This window comes from Trachurus japonicus, chromosome 3 (assembly GCF_045865225.1).
Source record: "Trachurus japonicus isolate A0001 chromosome 3, Traja_1.0".
In the NCBI taxonomy this organism is placed as follows: domain Eukaryota; kingdom Metazoa; phylum Chordata; class Actinopteri; order Carangiformes; family Carangidae; genus Trachurus; species Trachurus japonicus.
Genome location: NC_140909.1, coordinates 4,140,179 through 4,147,634, shown reverse-complemented (window position 1 = coordinate 4,147,634; position 7,456 = coordinate 4,140,179). Strand labels below are relative to the sequence as shown.

The 7,456-nt window shown below is 37.9% G+C and overlaps 1 protein-coding gene across 1 annotated transcript in view; it reads right to left on the bottom strand.

Moving 5' to 3' along the window:
* Positions 1-7,022: 7,022 nt before the first annotated feature.
* Positions 7,023-7,456, bottom strand: part of rbms1a (RNA binding motif, single stranded interacting protein 1a) — a 38,735-nt gene continuing 38,301 nt past the window's right edge. Inside the window, 1 exon segment of the mRNA XM_085773011.1 lies at positions 7,023-7,456. This exon segment is cut by the window's right edge and continues 1,891 nt beyond it. The gene's annotated coding sequence lies outside the window, so the exon portion shown is untranslated.

Here is a 7,456-nt window from a genome sequence, read left to right as displayed (position 1 = left end):
TGAGTATGCATGCATGCATACTGGGATCATGTGTGGGTGTTTGCAGTGAGAATGTGTGTGTGTGAGTGTGTGTGTGTGTGTGTGTGTGTGAGTGAGTGAGTAGGCAGTGACGATAATGAGTGACAGCGACAGCCGCAGCCTGAGAGACAGAGAGAAGGAGAGAGAAACCCCACGGAGGCCGAGCAGCTTTATTAATAAGAGACCTGACTGACTGACTGACTGATGGGGTGGTGGTGGTGTGTGCTGCTCCAGAGGATAAACACAACACAACACAACACAACACAACCTGAGTTTGTGATTAGTTTGTGTGTGTGTGTGTGTGTTTGTGCATGGTGTGTTACTTCCTGCAGTGAGGAGGAGGAGGAGGAGGAGGAAGCTGAAGGAAGGAGTGCCAGCCTCCTTCTTACAGAGGTATGGCAGGAATGCAGGTGTACACATGTGTGGGTGTGTGTGTGTGTGTGTGTGTGTGTGTGTGTGTGTGTGTGTGTGAGAGAGAGTTGTGAGTGGAGAAAAATAAAAGTGCAAAGGTCGTCGAGTCGACACTGTAAAGTAACTGCAGATTACATAAGAGCTTCTCTGACCTCATGAGTCTTTTAACTCACTATTTAAACTCTAAATTAATTTTTATTTTTATTGTTGACACTGATACATGTTTGAGACTCTTGTGCTTTAAAGGGATAGTTCAACTCAATTTTGGCAAATTGGCCCATTGCCATAATCCCTATAGTCATAGCAGTAGGTTCGTTACCTTTAATTGTCGGTGCAAGCTGTTTTTAGAACGGCGGAGCAGAGCCGTGAGCTGCTCAGAGCTACGCTACGGAGGCTCATTATGGGATTTCTTGGTTTCCCTCATCAAACTCATCAAATACACAATCCAACAACTCCACAACGCTCTGGTGGACAAGTTGTGAGCTGCACATTCACCACGCTATGAGATAATAACACAACGTTACCACACAGAGTTGTTTTAGAGGTAAATACATGCAAAACCGCTGATGCGCGTTGCCTTCAGGGACAGTTTTTCATCAAGCAGTCTCTGTATTTCCCTCTAAAACAACTCTGTCTGGTAACGTTGTGTTATTATCTCATAGCGAAGGTAACGAACCTACTGCTAAGACTATAGGGATTATGGCAATGGGCCATTTTGCCAAAACGTTGAACTATCCCTTTAACACTTCTCCACTGTGTCTCATGAAACTTTTGGTTTTATTGTCTCTAATGTCGTACCAGACGTAGTGTAGCGTTAGCATCCTGTATCGATTCAGTGAGGGACAGTGCATTTTATTTCTCAATACAGGACGATCTTGTATCATTATCAGTTTATTCATCATTTAAACTCACGCTCCTGTTTAATTACTGTGTAATTACTGTGTAATAATGCACATAGGCCGAGCCCAAGGCCACACGGCCTCAGTGTGGGAGGCTGGTGGGGCTGAAATAAAAATATTCCTAACGCTAACCCTTCTTCTTCTTCCTCTTCTATTATATATATTGATACGGCGTCCGACATTTTGATTAACTCTACTTTTGTTTGCATTTTGTTTTATCAGTTTCTAAGACACCACTGCAAGACGTTTTATATAATCTCTCTCAAAATTCTTGGTCTGTGCCTCCTTCCTTGCTGTACTGAGCGTCCTGTATTCATTCAATGAGGGTCAGTGCATTTTATTTTTCAGTACGGGGTGATCCAGTATTATACGGGACGGCTAACAACCCATAATGTAAGTTAGTACAGCCCAGCCTGTACATCTAGTTAGTCAGCTAATGTTATCTTATACTCTTTGTGTGCTGGCTCTGCTCCAAACCTCTCGCTCCACTTGTTTCAGGAAAATGTTCAAAAATCCTCCTTATGTCTGTGAGTTTACACATTCCCTTTTGTAATACATGACTTATGTCACTGTCACCAACTGTAAATTCTTGCTGTGCACCACAAACCCACACACCTCCTGTTAATAAAAACAAATCTTTATTAAAAAAAACAGAGTTTGTGGGGGCTTCTGTTGCTCCAGCACGAGTTTCTAAGAGAAGGCAGGGGGGTTACACTGTAAAAACTCAAAATCTTTCCAAGAATATTTGTCTTATTTCTTGTCAAAATGTCTCAATTTCTAGTCAAAACTAATCTCTTTCCACTTAAAATAAGACTCATCACCTAAGAATTTACTTGTTTTTAGATCATTTTCACTTGTTTCAGACAAATTTTCAATTGAAATAAGTAGAAAAATCTGCTGCTGTGCTTGTAATAAGAAAGAAAAACTTACTCCACTATCAGATTTTTCTATTTATTTCAAGTGAAAATATGCTTGAAAAAGTAAAAAGTGTCTAAAAAAAACACGCTACTTTTTAATGTGATGAGACTAGAAATGACATTTTAACTTGAAATAAGACAAATATTCTTGGTAAGATTTTGAGTTTTTGCAGTGTACTGCTTGAAAAATAAAACACATTTCATGAAGTGAGTATTAGTCATGGTGATATGGAGAATAATTCACTCATATAAAGATAAGGAAACTGGGATTTTCCATCACCTTTCTTTCCAAGACAATAACACACATCACCTATAGGTCCAGAACATGTGACAGCAACACATCTTTTATTTCCCTCTTCACTTCTGGAAGAACCTGGAAATAAAACTGAGATATACAGTAGAGACTCATATACACTGCAAAAACTCAAATATCTTACCAAAAATATTTGTCTTATTTCTAGTCAAAATGTGATTTCTAGTCAAGACAAATCCCATTCCCATCCCACGGCCATTCAGTTGCTAAACAGTAGATAATTAATTGTATGTATATACAGACTGTTTATGGCTGTTGTAACCTGTTGCATTTGCACTTTAGGCCCCTGCTGTTTATTTATTATTTATTTGTTTGTACAGTGTACATTATTGGCACTTTGAATCATATTTTATCTTGCAGTAGGTCCTTTTAATCTGCCCATGATGATACGTTATATGTTATATGTTATTTGGTGTTGTCTATTTGTGTATGTGTTTGAATGAGTGGATCTTCCCGGCTGCAAATCAATTTTCCCTGTTGGGACAAATAAAGACACTTTGACTTTGACTTTGACTTTGACATTGTACTTAAAATAAGACTCATCACATTAAAAGTAGCTTGTTTTTAGACACTTTTTACTTATTTCAAGCATACTTTCACTTGAAATGAGTAAAAAAAAATCTGATAGTGGAGCAAGTTTTCATGTCTTATTAAAACACAAAAAACTTGCTTTCACTGGCAGATTTTTCTACTCATTTCAAGTGAAAATTAGTTTGAAACAAGTGAAAAATATCTAAAAACAAGTTCATTTTTAAGTGATGAGTCTTATTTAAAGTGGAAAGAGATGAGTTTTTGACAAGAAATAAGACAAATATTCTTGGTAAGATTTTGAGTTTTTGCAGTGCAGCTCCAGAACATGTGACAGCAACACATCCTTTATTTCCCTCTTCACTTCTGTAAGAACCTGGAAATAAAACCGAGACATACAGTAGAGACTCATACAGTTTACACTGCAAAAACTCAAATATCTTACCAAAAATATTTGTCTTATTTCTAGTCAAAATAAATCTGATTATAGTTAAAATAAGACTCATCACATAGAAAAGTAGTTTGTTTTTAGACAATTTTTACTTCTTTCAAGCAGATTTTCACTTGAAATGAGTAAAAAAAAAAATCTGATAGTGGAGCAAGTTTTTCTTTCTTATTACAAGCACAAAAAACTTGCTTTCACTGGCAGATTTTTCTACTTATTTCAAGTGAAAATTTGTTTGAAACAAGTGAAAATGATCTAAAAACACGTACATTTTTAAGCGATTAGTCTTATTTTAAGTGGAAAGAGATTAGTTTTGACTAGAAATGAGACATTTTGACAAGAAATAAGACAAATATTCTTGGAAAGATTTAGAGTTTCTGCAGTGTAGGCTACTGTAACTGTACTGTATCACCCCGTCGTCCCATGTGTTGCATTGCTGCTGCTATCCCAGTAAATGAATGATACTGGATACTGTAGCAGCCATTCAGGCCTCCCTCCCGTCTTAATGTGTGCGTGCCCTCGGTCTGACCTTGGTCCTTCTCTGGGGATCTGAGCCATGTGTCCCCTCAGCTGTGGAGCATTAAGAGACAGAGAGAGAAGGAGGGGAGAGAGAGAGTCTGCTTTAGTATCTAATGTTCAAAGTGTTGATGCCCTTTTACAATAGGCACTTGATTGACATGTGTGTGTGTGCATGAGCTACATAGGACATGTATGTATGTATATTCCTGGAGATGGGGTGGGTGCTTTTGATCCCCCCCCCCACCCTGAGTGCTAAGAGATGGGGGGCATGGTGCCTTCATGTCTCTAGGATCAGCTGCACTTCTAAGTCTGCAGCTTAAGGACGGAGATCCGGTGTAAGAGAGTCGAGTAGAAACTACAAAAGGCTCAGCAGCAGCCTCAGCCTGAAATACACTCAACGGAAAAAACCTGTTGCTCATCTGATCCCTCATAAGTTGGCTGCATGAGATGAGGTCAGATGTGAAGAAGGTCCAGGCCTGAGAATGTGATCTGATCAGGCAGATTCAGCGGCTCACAGCGCCCTCTGCTGCCAGATGTTGGTACATCCACATCCACTAATGGTTGTTTGATGGTTTTGTTGTTGCAAATAACTCAGAAGTGGTTTCATTTATTTTTTTTTGCATGTTGAAAATATTGAAAAAAACCAATTAGATTAGATTAGAAGGACTTTATTGTCCATCGTAGTGGAAATTTGTCTTCGGCCTCTCCAAGGCAACAAGCACAAAAACAGATCAAGACTCCACAACAACATACACATAAAAACATAAGACAAGAACAACCAGAACGATGTGCAAAATAGACAAGACAACATAGCGACAGGTGTTACAGCCCACGTGCATTAACCATCAGGCCGTATTCAGAGCTTATGGCCGGTGGAATAAAGGATTTCTTAAAAATGTCTCTAATTATGGTCATTGTCGTGGGATGTTCTTTGACTACCGGTATATGTGTAAATATATTTGTTGTACATTCCTTGAATATTGGTATACCTAACTTTTTTACTGCCGGTATGTATGTATGTGTATGTGTATATTTTGTATATCCTCTTTACTGTAGTTAGGTTGCTGTGTCCCTACTACATTATACAACGACATATTCTCTACAAAATGATGATTGTTTGTACTTTATAGATTTATTATGCTTTTTTCTACAAAAAAATGTTTTCTTCCACCATGTACTTACCCTATGGAAAATGTATCTCTGCTTGTATTAATTTTTTCTTTTATATTGATATTTTGTGGAAGTCACACCCCCTCTTCACTCCAAACTGGTTGATTGTTCACCTGGGCGGGGTCACTTTGTATTTAAGCAGTTTCCTGTCTGTACCAGCTACACAGCAGTTTGAAAAAGAGCATTGTGCTCGAAACGTCACGCTATTAAATCCTCTGAAGGGAGCTCCTATGGTGTGTGGATTTTTTCTTTATTTCATTTATTCCTCCTTTACCCAGCACCCATCCCAACTGGGAATACCTGATGTGCGTGTTTTTCTCACAATTTTAAAAATGTCTCTACTCATCTTGGGAACTCTGAATCTTCTGCCGGATGGAAACATTTCAAAACTCTGAGTTGAAGGGATGTGAAGCATCCTCAGATATCTGTCTGTCTGTCCTTCCTGATGACTGAGGTGTTGTACAGCTCACTGAGTTGACGTTGTTGCTTCCCTGTTACATTTACTATTGAGGAAAGCTTCTTTTTTTTGCTGCACCTTCAGGTTGCCAAACAGTACCAGGCAGCTATATTAAACTGCAAAATACTTTCAACAAGGCCTCTGTATGTCATTCCCACTATGTGTCTACTTACACCAAAGCTCTTCAGTTTTCTAATTAAAAACAATTGCACTTTTCTTTGTATTTTACCCACAAAGCAGCTGTTTCCTGTGTGATCCTGCAGTTTATTTACCTCAGCTCAGGACCTGGAGAAATGTTTAATGGAAATCCTGCTGGATCACAGAGGGAGGAAAGGATTTTTAAAGATGTTGCAGGGTTGCATCATGGGAATTGTTGTTGGATGCAGGCAGCACCTCTGTAGTTCGACCCCAGACGAAGGATTTAAAGTCGGTGCTGCTGCTGCTGCATCAGTATCTGACTCCCCGAGTCCCCAAAGTGTAAGAAGTGCAACACAAAAGACTTTAAAGTCTCTGAAGATCTGCAGAAGTTGCTTGTAAATTGCTTCTCTGTATTATTTGAAGTATTCCCCATGTTTCCAAAGCCTAATACATCTAATTCCCCCGGTGCTGTGGACACTGTCTTCACTTCACTGTAGCACTGGTCTGCTTGGTAAAATCTATAAATGTTGTTTAGTTGTCTTTAAATGGATGTGGATCTTGTGGTCGTAGCAAAAATGTTACTGAATAAGGATTTATTATTCGCTTTGGTTTGTTTAAAACCATTCTTCTTATTTTTATTCATTCTGGGATGAAAATAGTTGACTTCAGGGATTTTCTAAGATGCTGTAAAGCTTTAATTGTCTCTGTTGGATTTAATGTGGACCCAAGGAAGAGTCGTCTTCATCTTAACAAAGACTAATGGGGATCCAGTTACAATATATAATAAAATATACAATAATTTAGTGCTAAAATGTTTTTCGATGATAAAATACTGATTTATTTGAAAAAACAACAACCTTAAAACCTAAAAGATAAAATATATTTGATGTAATGCTCGCTGTTGTTAGTATTTTGTAGTCGAGTGTGCCAAAATAAACAATACACAAAAAACCTTGCGTCGGTCCTGCTGATGCAAAAAAGAAAAAAAAGAAAAGAAGAGCAGCTGTTTCAGGAAATTAAGTTCATAAAAACAAAAGAAACAACCATTTTCACTAAACTTATGTCCATGAGCCACAGACAGGAAGTTGAATAGTGCTGTGAGACGATGAACTAATGCATTATTGTGTTTTTATTATTATTAATATGTAGAATATAAACATTAATAAGGAAGAAAAACAGAGTGAAACAAAGAGACAGGAGTCGTATGTGAGAAAGAGAAGATCCTTTTTATTCAGCACTGATTTTATTCCAATCTTGTCAAAGGAGAGAGCGAGGAGAATCGGCTGAAGGTGACGTGGGGAGCGATGAGGATAACATGTACAATTTCTTTTCTTTTTTTTCTCAATTTTTCCCATTTTTTCCAGCAACAAATGTCCAGACAGAGGAAAATATTCACTCAAAGTTTGTGTGTTTTTTTTTTTCCTGCTCTGAACATTTACAGCGACAGAACGGCTGATCGAAACCGAACCGAACAGCTTCGACTTGTTTCTTATTCTTTTTTTTCCTTTTTTTTTTGTTGCTGTTTCTTGTTTCATTAGTGTAGAGTTCTTACATTTTAAGAAAAAAATAGGCAAAAAACAAACAAAACAAACAAAAAAACTCACTTATTTCTCACTTTTTGGCCCTGATTTATAATTTTAC